Source organism: Ranitomeya imitator, chromosome 1 (assembly GCF_032444005.1).
Source record: "Ranitomeya imitator isolate aRanImi1 chromosome 1, aRanImi1.pri, whole genome shotgun sequence".
NCBI lineage: Eukaryota > Metazoa > Chordata > Amphibia > Anura > Dendrobatidae > Ranitomeya > Ranitomeya imitator.
The window spans coordinates 342,967,083-342,982,940 of NC_091282.1; the positions used below are offsets into that span (position 1 = coordinate 342,967,083).

The window sequence follows — 15,858 nt, forward strand, 5'->3', positions numbered from 1 at the left end:
CATGCAAGATCTCACCCCATGGGGTCAAAATGATCACAAGAACGGTGAGCAAAAATCCCAGAACCATACAGGGGGACCTAGAGTTGGGGCCACCGTAACAAAGGCTACCATCAGTAACACACTACGCCGCCAGGGACTCAGATCCTGCAGTGCCAGACGTGTCCCCCCAGTGCATTTCTGGGCCCATCTGAAGTTTGCTAGCGAGCATTTGGATTATCCAGAAGAGTATTGGGAGAATGTCATATGGTCTGATGAAACCAAAGTAGAACTGTTTGGTAGAAACAAAACTCGTTGTGTTTGGAGTTGCATACAAAGAACAGCATATCTACTGTGAAGCATGGGTGTGGCAACATCATGCTTTGGGGCTGTTTCTCTGCAAAGGGACCAGGACGACTGATCCATGTACATGAAAGAATGAATGGGGCCATGTATTGTGAGATTCTGAGTGCAAACCTCCTTCCATCAGCAAGGGCATTGAAGATGAAGTGTGGATGGGTCTTTCAGCATGATGACGATCCTAAGCACACCACCAGGTCAACAAAGGAGTGGCTTTGTAAGAAGCCTATGAAGGTCCTGGAGTGGCCTAGCCAGTCTCCAGATCTCAACCCCATAGAAAACCTTTCAAGGGAGTTGAAAGTCTTTGTTGCCCAGTGACAGGCCCAAAACATCACTGCTCTAGAGGAGATCTGCATGGAGGAATGGGCCAACATACCACAAACAGTGTGTGCCAATCTTGTGAAGACTTAAAGAAAACATTTGACCTCTGTCATTGCCAACAAAGGATATCTAACAAAATATTGAGATGAACGTTTGTTAATGACCAAATATTTATTTTCCACCATAATTTGCAAAATAAATCTTGCCAAATCAGACAAGGTGATTTCCTGGATTTGTCTTCTCATTTTGACTCTCATAGTTGTGGTCTGTCTATGATGTCAATTACAGGCCTCTTCCATCTTTTTAAGTGGGAGAATTTGCACAATTTGTGACTGACTAAATACTTTTTTCCCCCACTGTAGCAGTTCAAAAGTAATATACAGGATGAGTCTCAGAACAGATGACAGTTGCCCACACTGTAGGGAAAATGATGCAGTCTTGATCCATAAGCTCTGGTCTTGCTTCCACTTGGATTGGTTATGAAAAAGTGTGAGTGGATTAATTTTTAAGATCTTTAAAATTCAAATATATTTTAGCCCCAAAGTGTGTGAGTGTGTTGGGCTATGTGGGAGACACTAGGAATTCATCCTAACTGCAATGGGCTGTAGTTAATATACTATATCATACCAGAAAGACCATAGCTAAACATTGGTTGGCAAGAACTGCTCTGTCAATTGAAGAGGTTATCAGCTTCTTAAATTCCACCATCCTGATGGGAAAAAAAGATATAGTTTGGTAAACAGTGGGAGGACTGGATAAAATGCCCAGCGGTGGTGTCAGAGGTATTGGCAAGAGATGTCATATTGAACTTAGCTCTCCTTTAATAGTGACATACTATGTTAGATATGAAACACCTTACTGTATGTTTCTCATGTTTCAACCATTGTCTATACTTAATATAATATTAAAAAGAGGCAATTTGCATATTTAATTTCCCAGAGGAGAAAGGATGGAGTATATAAGTCTGAAATGCGCAAAAAATAGGGAAAAATTCAGCTCACCGTGTCATGTAGTCCAACATGCAGAGAACAACGCTCTGACCAACGTAGAAATAATGGAACAAAAGGTAAGGAGTCCAATTTCAGGTTTTAAAATTTATAAAATCCTCTTTTATTTAAAAATGTAAAATTCCATAAGGATAAGGTAGGCAGCAGGAGAGAACATGGTGACTCGTTTCGAACACGGGATGGTGTTCTTCCTCAGTGCCTGATGGGAAAAATTTCCCATCAATCCTATAAACAAGTATGTGCAACTCCAATAGGTTAACAATCACGTGATGTTTAGAATAGATGAAAAACTGATCTGAGATAGAAACTTACACAAGCATGAATGAAAAAAAAAAATTATATATATATATATATATATACACATATCAATACAATAAATACATATTAATAAACAAAAGAAAACATAATAATGATAAAGAAATAGAAATGATAGAAACTTGATTCCAGCTCACCCCTTAGCTCTATGCTCATCCACCTGGGGCTCAACAGGACTAGATTTCCTTTTCTTTTTCTTGTTCAAAAGAAAATATAGTGCATACAAAAGAAAAATTTACATGGTCGACATGACCAAGTCGACGCGTTTCGACTGCACTAGGCAGTCTTACTCATGACTAATGGTCAAATAACATGCAGTCATTTATATATTCTTTTACAAGGTACAACACAGATGTTCTTAATTCACTTACTAATTGGGTGTTACATATAGCAAGCGATAGCAAATACTAGAATGACATTACAAAACTGCAAATTACTAGTGTCCATGAATTTTTCACAGTGCAGGTGAAAAAATTATATATAAATAAAGTCACACACCAAAATTATAAAAAACACATGCAATAGTGTGACGTTGAAATAAGAAAACTTAAATCATACACCAGAATAAAAACCTGTTGAGCCAAACTCCAATTTTTTTCTAAAGAAATAGAAACATTAATAATGACACATAAAATCTTGGTGCAAGTTCAGACCTTCGGTAAAAATAGTTCCCAGGTTTAATATCCAAAAGGCCTCTCGTGTCAATAAAAATCTCCTAATATCACAGTCACGCGGTGATACCCTCATGCTTTCCAGACCGAAGAGCTAAAAGGAACATAATTGTTTATGATGGCAAGTAATGAAATGTGAAGTAGCAAAAGAGGTATTTCTGTTATTGATACTATTGGTATTGGAAATGTCATTTAAGTCATGTTTTCATTTTGTGACTGGTGCACCCAATATAGAGTAGATAGCAAGAAACGCAACTGATACAATAAATGACATTTGTGGCATTACAGTTTGTATATTGTTTAATTTGATTGGTTTGAGTGTTGTTATAACTAGAAAGAGTATTACGTCTTATTGGGTACATTTCAGTAGTATCTAACCCTCAAAACAAGTTGTCTAATTTTTTAAATATTATATTGCATAACCATAGACTTTTACATGTTCTTGGGTAGATTTCAGTGGTATCTAACCCTCAAAACAAGTTGATTAATTATTTCAGTACTATATTGCTCATCCATACAGTATTACGTGTTCTTGAGTACATTTCGGTGGTATCTAACCCTCCAAAAAATTGTTACAAAATGTATCAGTATTATATTGGTCATCCTTAGAGTCTTATGTTTTTTACATGTTCCTGGGTAGATTTTGGTGGTATCTAACCCTGCAAAACATTTTTTAAAAATGTATCAGTATTAGATTACTTATACACAAAGTACTACACATTATTGGGTACATTTTGGTAGTGCATAGTCTTCAAGAAAATTGTTCAAAAATGTATTGGCATTATATTGCTCATTCATACAGTATTACATTTTCTTTGGCAGATTTCGGTGGTAAATAAGCCTTCATAAAATTGTTCAAAAGTGTGTTGGTGTTATATTGCTTTCCATACAGTTTTACATTTTATCTTGAGCACATTTTGGTAGTATATAACCCTCAAGGCAAGTTATGAAAAATGTATCAGTACTATATTACTCATCCATAGAGCAATACATGTTGTCTAGTACATTTGGATGGTAAATAACATTACAAAAAGCAGTGAGAACATTTTCTGGATTCGATTACTCATCCATACAGTTTTACATGCTTTCCATTGCATTTTGTTCTTTTATAAAACTAAAAAAAATTGAAAACATTTTTATTGACTCAATTACTGATCCATACAGTATAACGTGCTGTCTGTTTCATTTCTGTGTTACATAAAAATGAGAAAAAAAACTTGAATAAATGTATATTGTTTTAATAATTTATCCATACTAATGCGGTTCTTGTTACATTTTGCTGGTATATTAAACTCTAAAAAAAACTTCAATTTTCTATGGATTCAATAAGTTATCCATGGAGTAATAGAGTATTATGTGCTTTCTGTTACATTTTGGTAGTATATTAAACTCTAAAAAAAACCTTCAAACATTTTTCATGGATTCAATGATTCATCCATACAATGTAACATGGTTCTTGTTACATTTTGCTGGTATATTAAACTCTAAAAAAATTTTCAAAAACTTTTTTATGAATTTGATGACTCATCCATACAGTTTAACATGCTTTGTGTAAAATTATGATGGATTAACATTTTCAAAAAACGCTTGGCCTAGTGTTTACTATTGTCATATATACTGTAGAACCTGTTTTGTGTAAAATTTCATTGGTTCGAAATAAAAAACAAAATTGACCTGCTACAGGTGTACACTTTCTTCTTTGTTGCCTTCAAGGGTGTATAGCTGACTCTAATTGTAATTTTTGGAAGGCTTTGCACTCTGCATAATATTTAGAAGTGTAGGAGTACCACAACTATACTTTGTTCACAATACTCCAATGAGGTACTACAGTTGGTGCCTTCAAGGGTGCATGGGTGCATGGATGACTCTGCTTCTAATTTTTGGCAGGCTTTGCACTGTGTAGATCTTTTATGAGTGGAGGAGTACCACAACTACACTTTGCTCACAATATTTGATTGAGGCTCCACAGTTGGTGCCTTCAAAGTTGTATGGATGACCCAGCCTTTATGACTCTAGGAGAATCACTACATGACAATTTGATCAGAATGTATATGAGGCCCTCCTTTATACAGGGTGTGTCCAAGTTCCTAATTTTTGGCACTTCTTGCTTCCTTCATTAATTACACTGAAATTAATTTTTTTAATAAAAAATCAATTTTGGTTTACTCAAATTATATATTTAAAAAAATATATATTTTTCAATTTATCTTTTTATATAAGTCTTTATACAGGAAATAATTTCTAGTCGACGTTGAGTGCTTTATTGAAAGTCCTTAACCCCTTCATGACCTTGGGATTTTTCGTTTTTCCGTGTTCGTTTTTCACTCCCCTCCTTCCCAGAGCCATAACTTTTTTATTTTTCCGTCAATTTGGCCATGTGAGGGCTTATTTTTTGCAGGACGAGTTGTACTTTTGAACGACATCATTGGTTTTAGCATGTCGTGTACTAGAAAATGGGAAAAAAATTCCAAGTGCGGTGAAATTGCAAAAAAAGTGCAATCCCACACTTGTTTTTTGTTTGGCTTTTTTACTAGGTTCACTAAATGCTAAAACTGACCTGCCATTATGATTCTCCAGGTCAGTACGAGTTCATAGACACCTAAAATGACTAGGTTATTTTTTATCTAAATGGTGAAAAAAAATTTCAAACTTTGCTAAAAAAAAAAAAGAAAAAATTGCGCCACTTTCTGATACTCGTAGCGTCTCCATTTTTCGTGATCTGGGGTCGGTTGAGGGCTTATTTTTTGCATGCTGAGATGATGTTTTTAATGATAGCAGATACGTTCTTTTGATCGCCAGTTATTGCATTTTAGTGCAATGTCGCGGCGACCTAAAAAACGTAATTCTGGCGTTTCGAATTTTTTTCTCGCTACGCCGTTTAGCGATCAGGTTAATGCTTTTTTTTAATTGATAGATCGGGCGATTCTGAGCGCGGCGATACCAAATATGTGTAGATTTGATTTTTTTTTTATTGATTTATTTTGATTGGGGCGAAAGGGGGGTGATTTAAACTTTTATATTTTTTTAATTTTTTTCACATTTTTTTTTACTTTTTTTTTACTTTTACCATGCTTCAATAGCCTCCATGGGAGGCTAGAAGCAGGCACAACGCGATCGGCTCTGCTACATAGCAGCGATCTGCTGATTGCTGCTATGTAGCAGAAATGGAGGTGTGCTGTGAGCGCCGACCACAGGGTGGCGCTCACAGCCACCGGTGATCAGTAACCATAGAGGTCTCTAGGACCTCTATGGTTACCATCCTGACGCATTGCCGACCCCCGATCATGTGACGGGGGTCGGCGATGACGTCATTTCCGGCCGCCCGGCCGGAAGCGGTAGTTAAATGCCGCTGTCTGCGTTTGACAGCGGCATTTAACTAGTTAATAGGTGCGGGCAGATTGCGATTCTGCCCGCGCCTATTACGGGCACATGTCAGCTGTTCAAAACAGCTGACATGTCCCGGCTTTAATGCGGGCTCACCGCGGAGCCCTGCATCAAAGCAGGGGATCTGACCTCGGACGTACTATCCCGTCTGAGGTCAGAAGGGGGTTAAAGTGGAGTAAAAGTGTGATGCCATTGTTTCCAGCAGTGATCTAGGAGTCAGACATGCTTCTAGGGGTCTTCCCAATGCTGTTCTCCTTCGATTCAGCACTGTTTCCATCCATTTCAACATTTTCACTGCCCCTCATACCTCTTTGTAGGGTCTGCCAGAAAAATGCTCTGATTTCCAATTGACTCCCATTATATAAGTTACTCGAAATGAGCATCTCAGCATTAGGAATTGCTCTGTTCGAGTAGCGAGCATCCAAGCATTTTAGGGTACGTTCACACTAGCGTTGCGCCGCCCTGCGTCGGCGACGCAACGCGCGACGCATCGAAAAACGCGCGCAAACGCGCGCAAAAACGCGCGCGTTTTGCGACGCGTGCGTCGTTTTTGACCAAAATCGGACGCACAGAAAATGCAACTTGTAGCGTTTTCGTGCGTCCGACGCCAGCGTCGGAAACGACGCACGTGGCGAAAAACGCAACCAAAAAGACGCACGCGTCCCCTATGTTAAACATAGGGGCGCGTCGCCGCTGCGTCGCCGCTGCGTCGCCGACGCAACAGCGGCGCAACGCTAATGTGAACTTAGACTTAGAGCTTTGTCATCTTCAGTGGTCACACCAAATATTAATTTGATTCAAATCTCTCTGTTGTTCCTTTATTTTGCATTTTGTTCATTGATAAATATAGACAATTAATACTTTTATTTTTTAAAGCAATCATACTTTGCAGCATTTTTTCCACATCTGCTTAAAACTTTTATATTGCATTGTATATAACAAATATAGTACAGACCAAAAGTTTGGACACACCTTATCATTTAAAGATTTTTCTGTATTTTCATGACTATGAAAATTGTACATTCACACTGAAGGCATCAAAACTATGAATTAACACATGTGGAATTATATATTTAACAAAACAAAAAAGTGTAAACAACTGAAATTATGTCTTATATTCTAGGTTCTTTAAAGTAGCCACCTTTTGCTTTGATGACTGCTTTGTACACTCTTGGCATTCTCTTGATGAGCTTCGAGAGGTAGTCACCAGGAATGGTTTTCACTTCACAGGTGTGCCCTGTCAGGTTTAATAAGAGGGATTTCTTGCCTTATAAATGGGGTTGGGACCATCAGTTGTGTTGTGCAGAAGTCTGGTGGATACACAGCTGATAGTCCTACTGAATAGACTGTTAGAATTTGTATTATGGCTAGAAAAAAGCAGCTAAGTAAAGAGAAATGAGTGGCCATCATTACTTTAAGAACATAGTAACATAGTAACATAGTTAGTAAGGCCGAAAAAAGACATTTGTCCATCCAGTTCAGCCTATATTCCATCATAATAAATCCCCAGATCTACGTCCTTCTACAGAACCTAATTGTATGATACAATATTGTTCTGCTCCAGGAAGACATCCAGGCCTCTCTTGAACCCCCCAACTGAGTTCGCCATCACCACCTCCTCAGGCAAGCAATTCCAGATTCTCACTGCCCTAACAGTAAAGAATCCTCTTCTATGTTGGTGGAAAAACCTTCTCTCCTCCAGACGCAAAGAATGCCCCCTTGTGCCCGTCACCTTCCTTGGTATAAACAGATCCTCAGCGAGATATTTGTATTGTCCCCTTATATACTTATACATGGTTATTAGATCGCCCCTCAGTCGTCTTTTTTCTAGACTAAATAATCCTAATTTCGCTAATCTATCTGGGTATTGTAGTTCTCCCATCCCCTTTATTAATTTTGTTGCCCTCCTTTGTACTCTCTCTAGTTCCATTATATCCTTCCTGAGCACCGGTGCCCAAAACTGGACACAGTACTCCATGTGCGGTCTAACTAGGGATTTGTACAGAGGCAGTATAATGCTCTCATCATGTGTATCCAGACCTCTTTTAATGCACCCCATGATCCTGTTTGCCTTGGCAGCTGCTGCCTGGCACTGGCTGCTCCAGGTAAGTTTATCATTAACTAGGATCCCCAAGTCCTTCTCCCTGTCAGATTTACCCAGTGGTTTCCCATTCAGTGTGTAATGGTGACATTGATTCCTTCTTCCCATGTGTATAACCTTACATTTATCATTGTTAAACCTCATCTGCCACCTTTCAGCCCAAGTTTCCAACTTATCCAGATCCATCTGTAGCAGAATACTATCTTCTCTTGTATTAACTGCTTTACATAGTTTTGTATCATCTGCAAATATCGATATTTTACTGTGTAAACCTTCTACCAGATCATTAATGAATATGTTGAAGAGAACAGGTCCCAATACCGACCCCTGCGGTACCCCACTGGTCACAGCGACCCAGTTAGAGACTATACCATTTATAACCACCCTCTGCTTTCTATCACTAAGCCAGTTACTAACCCATTTACACACATTTTCCCCCAGACCAAGCATTCTCATTTTGTGTACCAACCTCTTGTGCGGCACGGTATCAAACGCTTTGGAAAAATCGAGATATACCACGTCCAATGACTCACCGTGGTCCAGCCTATAGCTTACCTCTTCATAAAAACTGATTAGATTGGTTTGACAGGAGCGATTTCTCATAAACCCAAGAAATGAAGGTCAGTCAGTCCGAAAAATTGGGAAAACTTTGAAAGTGTCCCCAAGTGCAGTGGCAAAAACCATCAAGCGCTACAAAGAAACTGGCTCACTTGAGGACCGTCCCGGGAAAGGAAGACCAAGAGTCACCTCTGCTTCTGTGGATAAGTTTATCCGAGTCACCAGCCTCAGAGATCGCAGGTTAACAGCAGCTCAGATTAGAGACCAGGTCAATGCCACACAGAGTTCTAGCAGCAGACACATCTCTACAACTGTTAAGAGGAGATTTTGTGCAGCAGGCCTTCATGGTAAATAGCTGCTAGGAAGCCACTGCTAAGGACAGGGAACAAGCAGAAGAGACTTGTTTGGGCTAAAGAACACAAGGAATGGACATTAGACCAGCGGAAATCTGTGCTTTGGTCTGACGAGTTGAAATTTGAGATCTTTGGTTCCAACCACCGTGTCTTTGTGCGACTCAGAAAAGGTGAACGGATGGACACTACATGCCTGGTTCTGACCGTGAAGCATGGAGGAGGAGGTGTGATGGTGTGGGGGTGCTTTGCTGGTGACAATGTTGGGGATTTATTCAAAATTGAAGGCATACTGAACCAGCATGGCTACCACAGCATCTTGCAGTGGCATGCTATTCCATCCGGTTTGCGTTTAGTTGGGCCATCATTTATTTTTCAACAGGACAATGACTCCAAACACACCTCCAGGCTGTGTAAGGGCTATTTGACCAAGAAGGAGAGTGATGGGGTGCTACGCCAGATGACCTGGCCTCCACAGTCACCAGACATGAACCCAATCGAGATGGTTTGGGTGAGCTGGACCGCAGATTGAAGGCAAAAGGGCCAACAAGTGCTAAGCATTTCTGGGAACTCCTTCAAGATTGTTGGAAGACCATTCCCGGTGACTACCTCTTGAAGCTCATCAAGAGAATGCCAAGAGTGTACAAAGCAGTCATCAAAGCAAAAGGTGGCTACTTTGAAGAACCTAGAATACAAGACATAATTTCAGTTGCTTCACAATTTTTTGTTAAGTATATAATTCCACATGTGTTAATTCATAGTTTTGATGCCTTTAGTGTGAATGTACAATTTTCATAGTCATGAAAATACAGAAAAATCTTCAAATGAGAAGGTGTGTCCAAACTTTTGGTCTGTACTGTATATGAATGACAAAAATGTTAGCTTTTTGACAAATGCATCAAGCTTATTATACAAAGACTGAACATTTACAGTTTTGTCTCTTATTTTTCAAGATGTCTGCAGTAAACCCTTGCATGTTGGATATCAGATTCTCAGCCAAATTCTCACTGATGTCAACCAATTTTTGCCTAATCAGTGCTTGGAGTTTATCACAATTTTTGTTTGTCCACCTCTTTTTCAGGATTGACCACAGATTCTCAATGAGATTGAGCTGTGATGAGTTTGTTGGCTATGAACCCAAAATTTCAATGCTTTGTTCACCGAGCCACTAAGATGTTACTTTTGTCTTGTGACATGGTATTCCATTATGCGGAAAAAAGCACTGATCATCACCAAATAGCTCCTGGATCATTAGAAGCAGTTGGTGATGGAAGATGCCATTTTTTATTCAAAGCTGTGATCTTAGGCAAAATTGTGAGTGAGTCCATTCCCTTGAATGAAAAACAGCTCCACACATGAATGGTTTTAGAATGCTTTACTGTTGGCTTGACACAGGACTCATGGCATCTCTCATTTTTTCTTCTTCTGACAATCATTCTTCCAGACGTTCTGAACAGTCTGAAGGATGCTTCATTAAATCAAATGGCTTAACACGAAGAACGGGAATTGGACTGCAGAAAACTAGGGTAAAGTTATTTTATCTGATGAAGCTCCCTTCAGACCTTTGGGGACATCTGGAAGTATGATTGTCTCGAGAAGAAAAGGTGAGCCTGCAGTATCTCTGGACTTGTTTCCCATTGAGCACATCAGAGGCATCACTGGTTTGCAATTGCAAAGTAAGCTGCCAGCAGCGAATCTTGATGATTTGCATTCCCTAGTGTATTCAGCATAACAAAACATTCCTCAAACAGCCATTAATAGCCTCAATGCTTTATTATCTAGTGTGTGTATTTCTGTGAGTGGCCCACCTACTCGATACTGAATAAATCAAGGTTTTTATTTTTTTCCCATATTTTCATCATCTACATATCATTAACATGTCAATCACTAATGCTGCGGAGTATGTATAAATATATAGCACATCACCATCATATTTCTACTTTTTCTACATTGCATATTTTGTCGTGGCTAGCTTAACTTTCTTTTTAGAATTCTGCTGTTTATTAAGCTTTTTTTGTCCGGGAGGAAATAATCAAAGCATTTTGTAATTTAGCTTTCTAAAAAGGTTTATTGAAAGGTTACGATCTCTGTGTACTGTCAGCACTTAGGAGGAATAAAATACTCATTGTTATTTAAAAAGTGAGATATAGGGGCTGAGTGCTTCCATTTATTATGTTTCACTGAAATGTTTGCAGAAAGACTGTAGCCTTAACACACAGATAATAAAGATGTATGAGAAGCCCCTTCTCTATCCATCCATGCAGCCAATAGTGTCCCCTGAGGCTGCGGACCAAGTTGTGTGGTTGATATACCAAGAGAAACAGATGCCGTCTGTGTAATTCTAACCTCCCCCCACCTTCCCCTCCCTGGGCGCCTGCAGCTTACATGCCTTCAATTTGTTACCTATAACCGGAAGGTCAGGGTCCTGCTGGCTCCAGCATCAGGGGCTTTCATGTCCATAGGGGTTAAGGGAATAGGATGGGGTTTTTCAGGAGACAGATACCAAACATCACAGCCAGCAAGGAGTGGGGTATATTGTAATAATGTATTCACTTGTACAGACATATGCAACAAATTATTCTATTTCTTCAGATTCTGCTTTAGTTCAGATTAATCTTGATGTTTAAGAAAACTGCACAGAGAGGATCCTCCTAGGATACATGTGAACTGTACATGAATGTGGTGCTATTTTAATACCAGGAAAATATCAGCAAGGAGACGAGAAAACTTTCACATTTCAAATAAATAAGCAAAAAGTTAAGGTACTAAGTTATACTATATAGTCTACAGTTTTGGAAGAATATCTCATGTATGATGCATATATTGTAAAAGCTACCAGCATTTACTGGTCAGAGACAATTCTGCAATTTGATTTTTTCATCATCTCAAGAAAAGCTAATACACTGTGTTTTGCCACTGTTTGCCTGCGCAATATATTTTCTACATTGCTTAAACCTGTGGTAGTTTTACCAATGGCACATTTTTCCCATATAATGAAATGTATCAGTCCTATGTTACGTTACTTTACCTTTCTCTTCGAGGTGCCCGCAGTAATTTACAGCTTACATCACTCCACCATTTATTTTTTATTTCAGCGCTGGAGTGATGCAACCAATGTAAGTTACCTGACCCTGGCAATAAACTCACCAGCCGCCGTCTTCAGCTGTTCCCGGCAACGCTCCGGTCCTGCACCGCCATCTTGTGTGCAATGTCCTGGATTTGAGGATGAGCTGCACGTTGGTAGAGGCAACTTCCATCTCTAAGTGTAGAGTGCTGTGGTTGTACAGATGTCCTTCACGTTCTTAATTTATATTGATTTATGGATTGGAACACTACTCTTGCACCTAAGAATATAAACAACTCACCACCTATTGCATTAGAGAAAGTTTTTCCACTATACTTGTGGTGTGGCCACCCAGTCGCATGGAGTGTTGGAGGTTTATAAACATTTTCGTCACTTTTCTTCACAATTATGCTGAAAACAAAAAAATGGCAGTATAAAAATGTACAAATGAAAAGTGTTTTTGTGACTATATTACAGTTTTGAGAAAATTAATTATCATATATACTTGAGTATAAGCATACCTGAGTATAAGCCGAACCCCCTAATTTTGCCCCCCAAAACTGGGAAAACTTAATGACTCGAGTATAAGCCTAGGGTGGAAAATGCAGCAGCTACCGGTAAATGTCAAAAGTAAAAATAGATACCAGTAAAAGTAAAATTAATTGAGACATCAGTAGGTTCAGTGTTTTTGAACATCCATAATGAATCAGGAGCCCCATATAAAGTTTACGATGGGCCCCATAAGATGCTCCATATTAAAATATGCCCCATATATGTTATGGCTGGCAATCAGGCAACACAGCGTGCAGTAATCAGCGCACATACAGAGATCTGGCAATAACCAAAAACAATAGGACGAGCTCTGAGACGTGGAATCTCTGTAGACTGCAGTACCTGATCTATCCTCACACAACTATAAGCAGCAGTGGATTGCGCCTAACAACTACCTATGCAACTCGGCACTGCCTGAGGAGCTGACTAGCCTGAAGATAGAAATACAAGCCTGACTTACCTCAGAGAAATACCCCAAAGGAATAGGCAGCCCCCCACATATAATGACTGTTAGCAAGATGAAAAGACAAACGTAGGAATGAAATAGATTCAGCAAAGTGAGGCCCGATATTCTAGACAGAGCGAGGATAGCAAAGAGAACTATGCAGTCTACAAAAAACCCTAAAACGAAAACCACGCAAAGGGGCAAAAAGACCCACCGTGCCGAACTAACAGCACGGCGGTGCACCCCTCTGCTTCTCAGAGCTTCCAGCAAAAGACAATAGCAAGCTGGACAGAAAAAAAACAGAAAACAAACTAGAAGCACTTATCTAGCAGAGCAGCAGGCCCAAGGAAAGATGCAGTAGCTCAGATCCAACACTGGAACATTGACAAGGAGCAAGGAAGACAGACTCAGGTGGAGCTAAATAGCAAGGCAGCCAACGAGCTCACCAAAACACCTGAGGGAGGAAGCCCAGAGACTGCAATACCACTTGTGACCACAGAAGTGAACTCAGCCACAGAATTCACAACAGTACCCCCCCCTTGAGGAGGGGTCACCGAACCCTCACCAGAACCCCCAGGCCGACCAGGATGAGCCACATGAAAGGCACGAACAAGATCTGGGGCATGGACATCAGAGGCAAAAACCCAGGAATTATCTTCCTGAGCATAACCCTTCCATTTGACCAGATACTGGAGTTTCCGTCTAGAGACACGAGAATCCAAAATCTTCTCCACAATATACTCCAATTCCCCCTCCACCAAAACAGGGGCAGGAGGCTCCACAGATGGAACCATAGGTGCCACGTATCTCCTCAACAACGACCTATGGAATACATTATGTATGGAAAAGGAGTCTGGGAGGGTCAGACGAAAAGACACCGGATTGAGAATCTCAGAAATCCTATACGGACCAATAAAACGAGGTTTAAATTTAGGAGAGGAAACCTTCATAGGAATATGACGAGAAGATAACCAAACCAAATCCCCAACACGAAGTCGGGGTCCCACACGGCGTCTGCGATTAGCGAAAAGCTGAGCCTTCTCCTGGGACAAGGTCAAATTGTCCACTACCTGAGTCCAGATCTGCTGCAACCTGTCCACCACAGAATCCACACCAGGACAGTCCGAAGACTCAACCTGTCCTGAAGAGAAACGAGGATGGAACCCAGAATTGCAGAAAAATGGAGAGACCAAGGTAGCCGAGCTGGCCCGATTATTAAGGGCGAACTCAGCCAACGGCAAAAATGACACCCAATCATCCTGGTCAGCGGAAACAAAACATCTCAGATATGTTTCCAAGGTCTGATTGGTTCGTTCGGTCTGGCCATTAGTCTGAGGATGGAAGCCCGAGGAGAAAGATAGGTCAATGCCCATCCTACCACAAAAGGCTCGCCAGAACCTCGAGACAAACTGGGAACCTCTGTCAGAAACAATATTCTCAGGAATGCCATGTAAACGAACCACATGCTGGAAGAACAAAGGCACCAAATCAGAGGAGGAAGGCAATTTAACCAAGGGCACCAGATGGACCATTTTAGAAAAGCGATCACAGACCACCCAAATGACCGACATTTTTTGAGAAACGGGAAGGTCAGAAATGAAATCCATCGAAATATGTGTCCAAGGCCTCTTCGGGACCGGCAAGGGCAAAAGCAACCCACTGGCACGTGAACAGCAGGGCTTAGCCCTAGCACAAATTCCACAGGACTGCACAAAAGCACGCACATCCCGTGACAGAGATGGCCACCAGAAGGATCTAGCAACCAACTCCCTGGTACCAAAGATTCCTGGATGACCGGCCAGCACCGAACAATGAAGTTCAGAGATAACTTTACTAGTCCACCTATCAGGGACGAACAGTTTCTCGGCCGGACAACGATCAGGTTTATTAGCCTGAAATTTCTGCAACACTCTCCGCAAATCAGGGGAGATGGCAGACACAATGACTCCTTCCTTGAGGATACTCGCCGGCTCAGATAACCCCGGAGAGTCGGGCACAAAACTCCTAGACAGAGCATCCGCCTTCACATTTTTAGAGCCCGGAAGGTATGAAATCACAAAATCAAAACGAGCAAAAAATAACGACCAACGGGCCTGTCTAGGATTCAAGCGCTTGGCAGACTCGAGATAAGTCAAGTTCTTATGATCAGTCAATACCACCACGCGATGCTTAGCACCCTCAAGCCAATGACGCCACTCCTCGAATGCCCACTTCATGGCCAGCAACTCTCGGTTGCCCACATCATAATTACGCTCAGCAGCAGAAAATTTCCTGGAAAAGAAAGCACATGGTTTGAACACTGAGCAACCAGAACCTCTCTGTGACAAAACCGCCCCTGCACCAATCTCAGAAGCATCAACCTCGACCTGGAACGGAAGAGAAACATCAGGTTGACACAACACAGGGGCACAGCAAAAACGACGCTTCAACTCCTGAAAAGCTTCCACGGCAGCAGAAGACCAATTAACCAAATCAGCACCCTTCTTGGTCAAATCGGTCAATGGTCTGGCAATGCTAGAAAAATTACAGATGAAGCGACGATAAAAATTAGCAAAGCCCAGGAATTTCTGCAGACTTTTTAGAGATGTCGGCTGAGTCCAATCCTGGATGGCCTGAACCTTAACCGGATCCATCTCGATAGTAGAAGGGGAAAAGATGAACCCCAAAAATGAAACTTTCTGCACACCGAAGAGACACTTTGATCCCTTCACGAACAAGGAATTAGCACGCAGTACCTGGAAAACCATTCTGACT

General features: G+C 40.7%; 1 long non-coding RNA gene across 2 annotated transcripts in view; it reads left to right on the plus strand.

The window, feature by feature from the left end:
• Positions 1 to 12,410, plus strand: part of LOC138671662 (uncharacterized) — a 174,672-nt gene extending 162,262 nt beyond the window's left edge. For both annotated transcript variants that reach the window (XR_011319466.1, XR_011319465.1), the window contains exon 4: positions 12,139 to 12,410. This is a non-coding gene — a long non-coding RNA (uncharacterized lncRNA). The remainder of the gene's footprint in view (positions 1 to 12,138) is intronic.
• Positions 12,411 to 15,858: the final 3,448 nt, after the last annotated feature.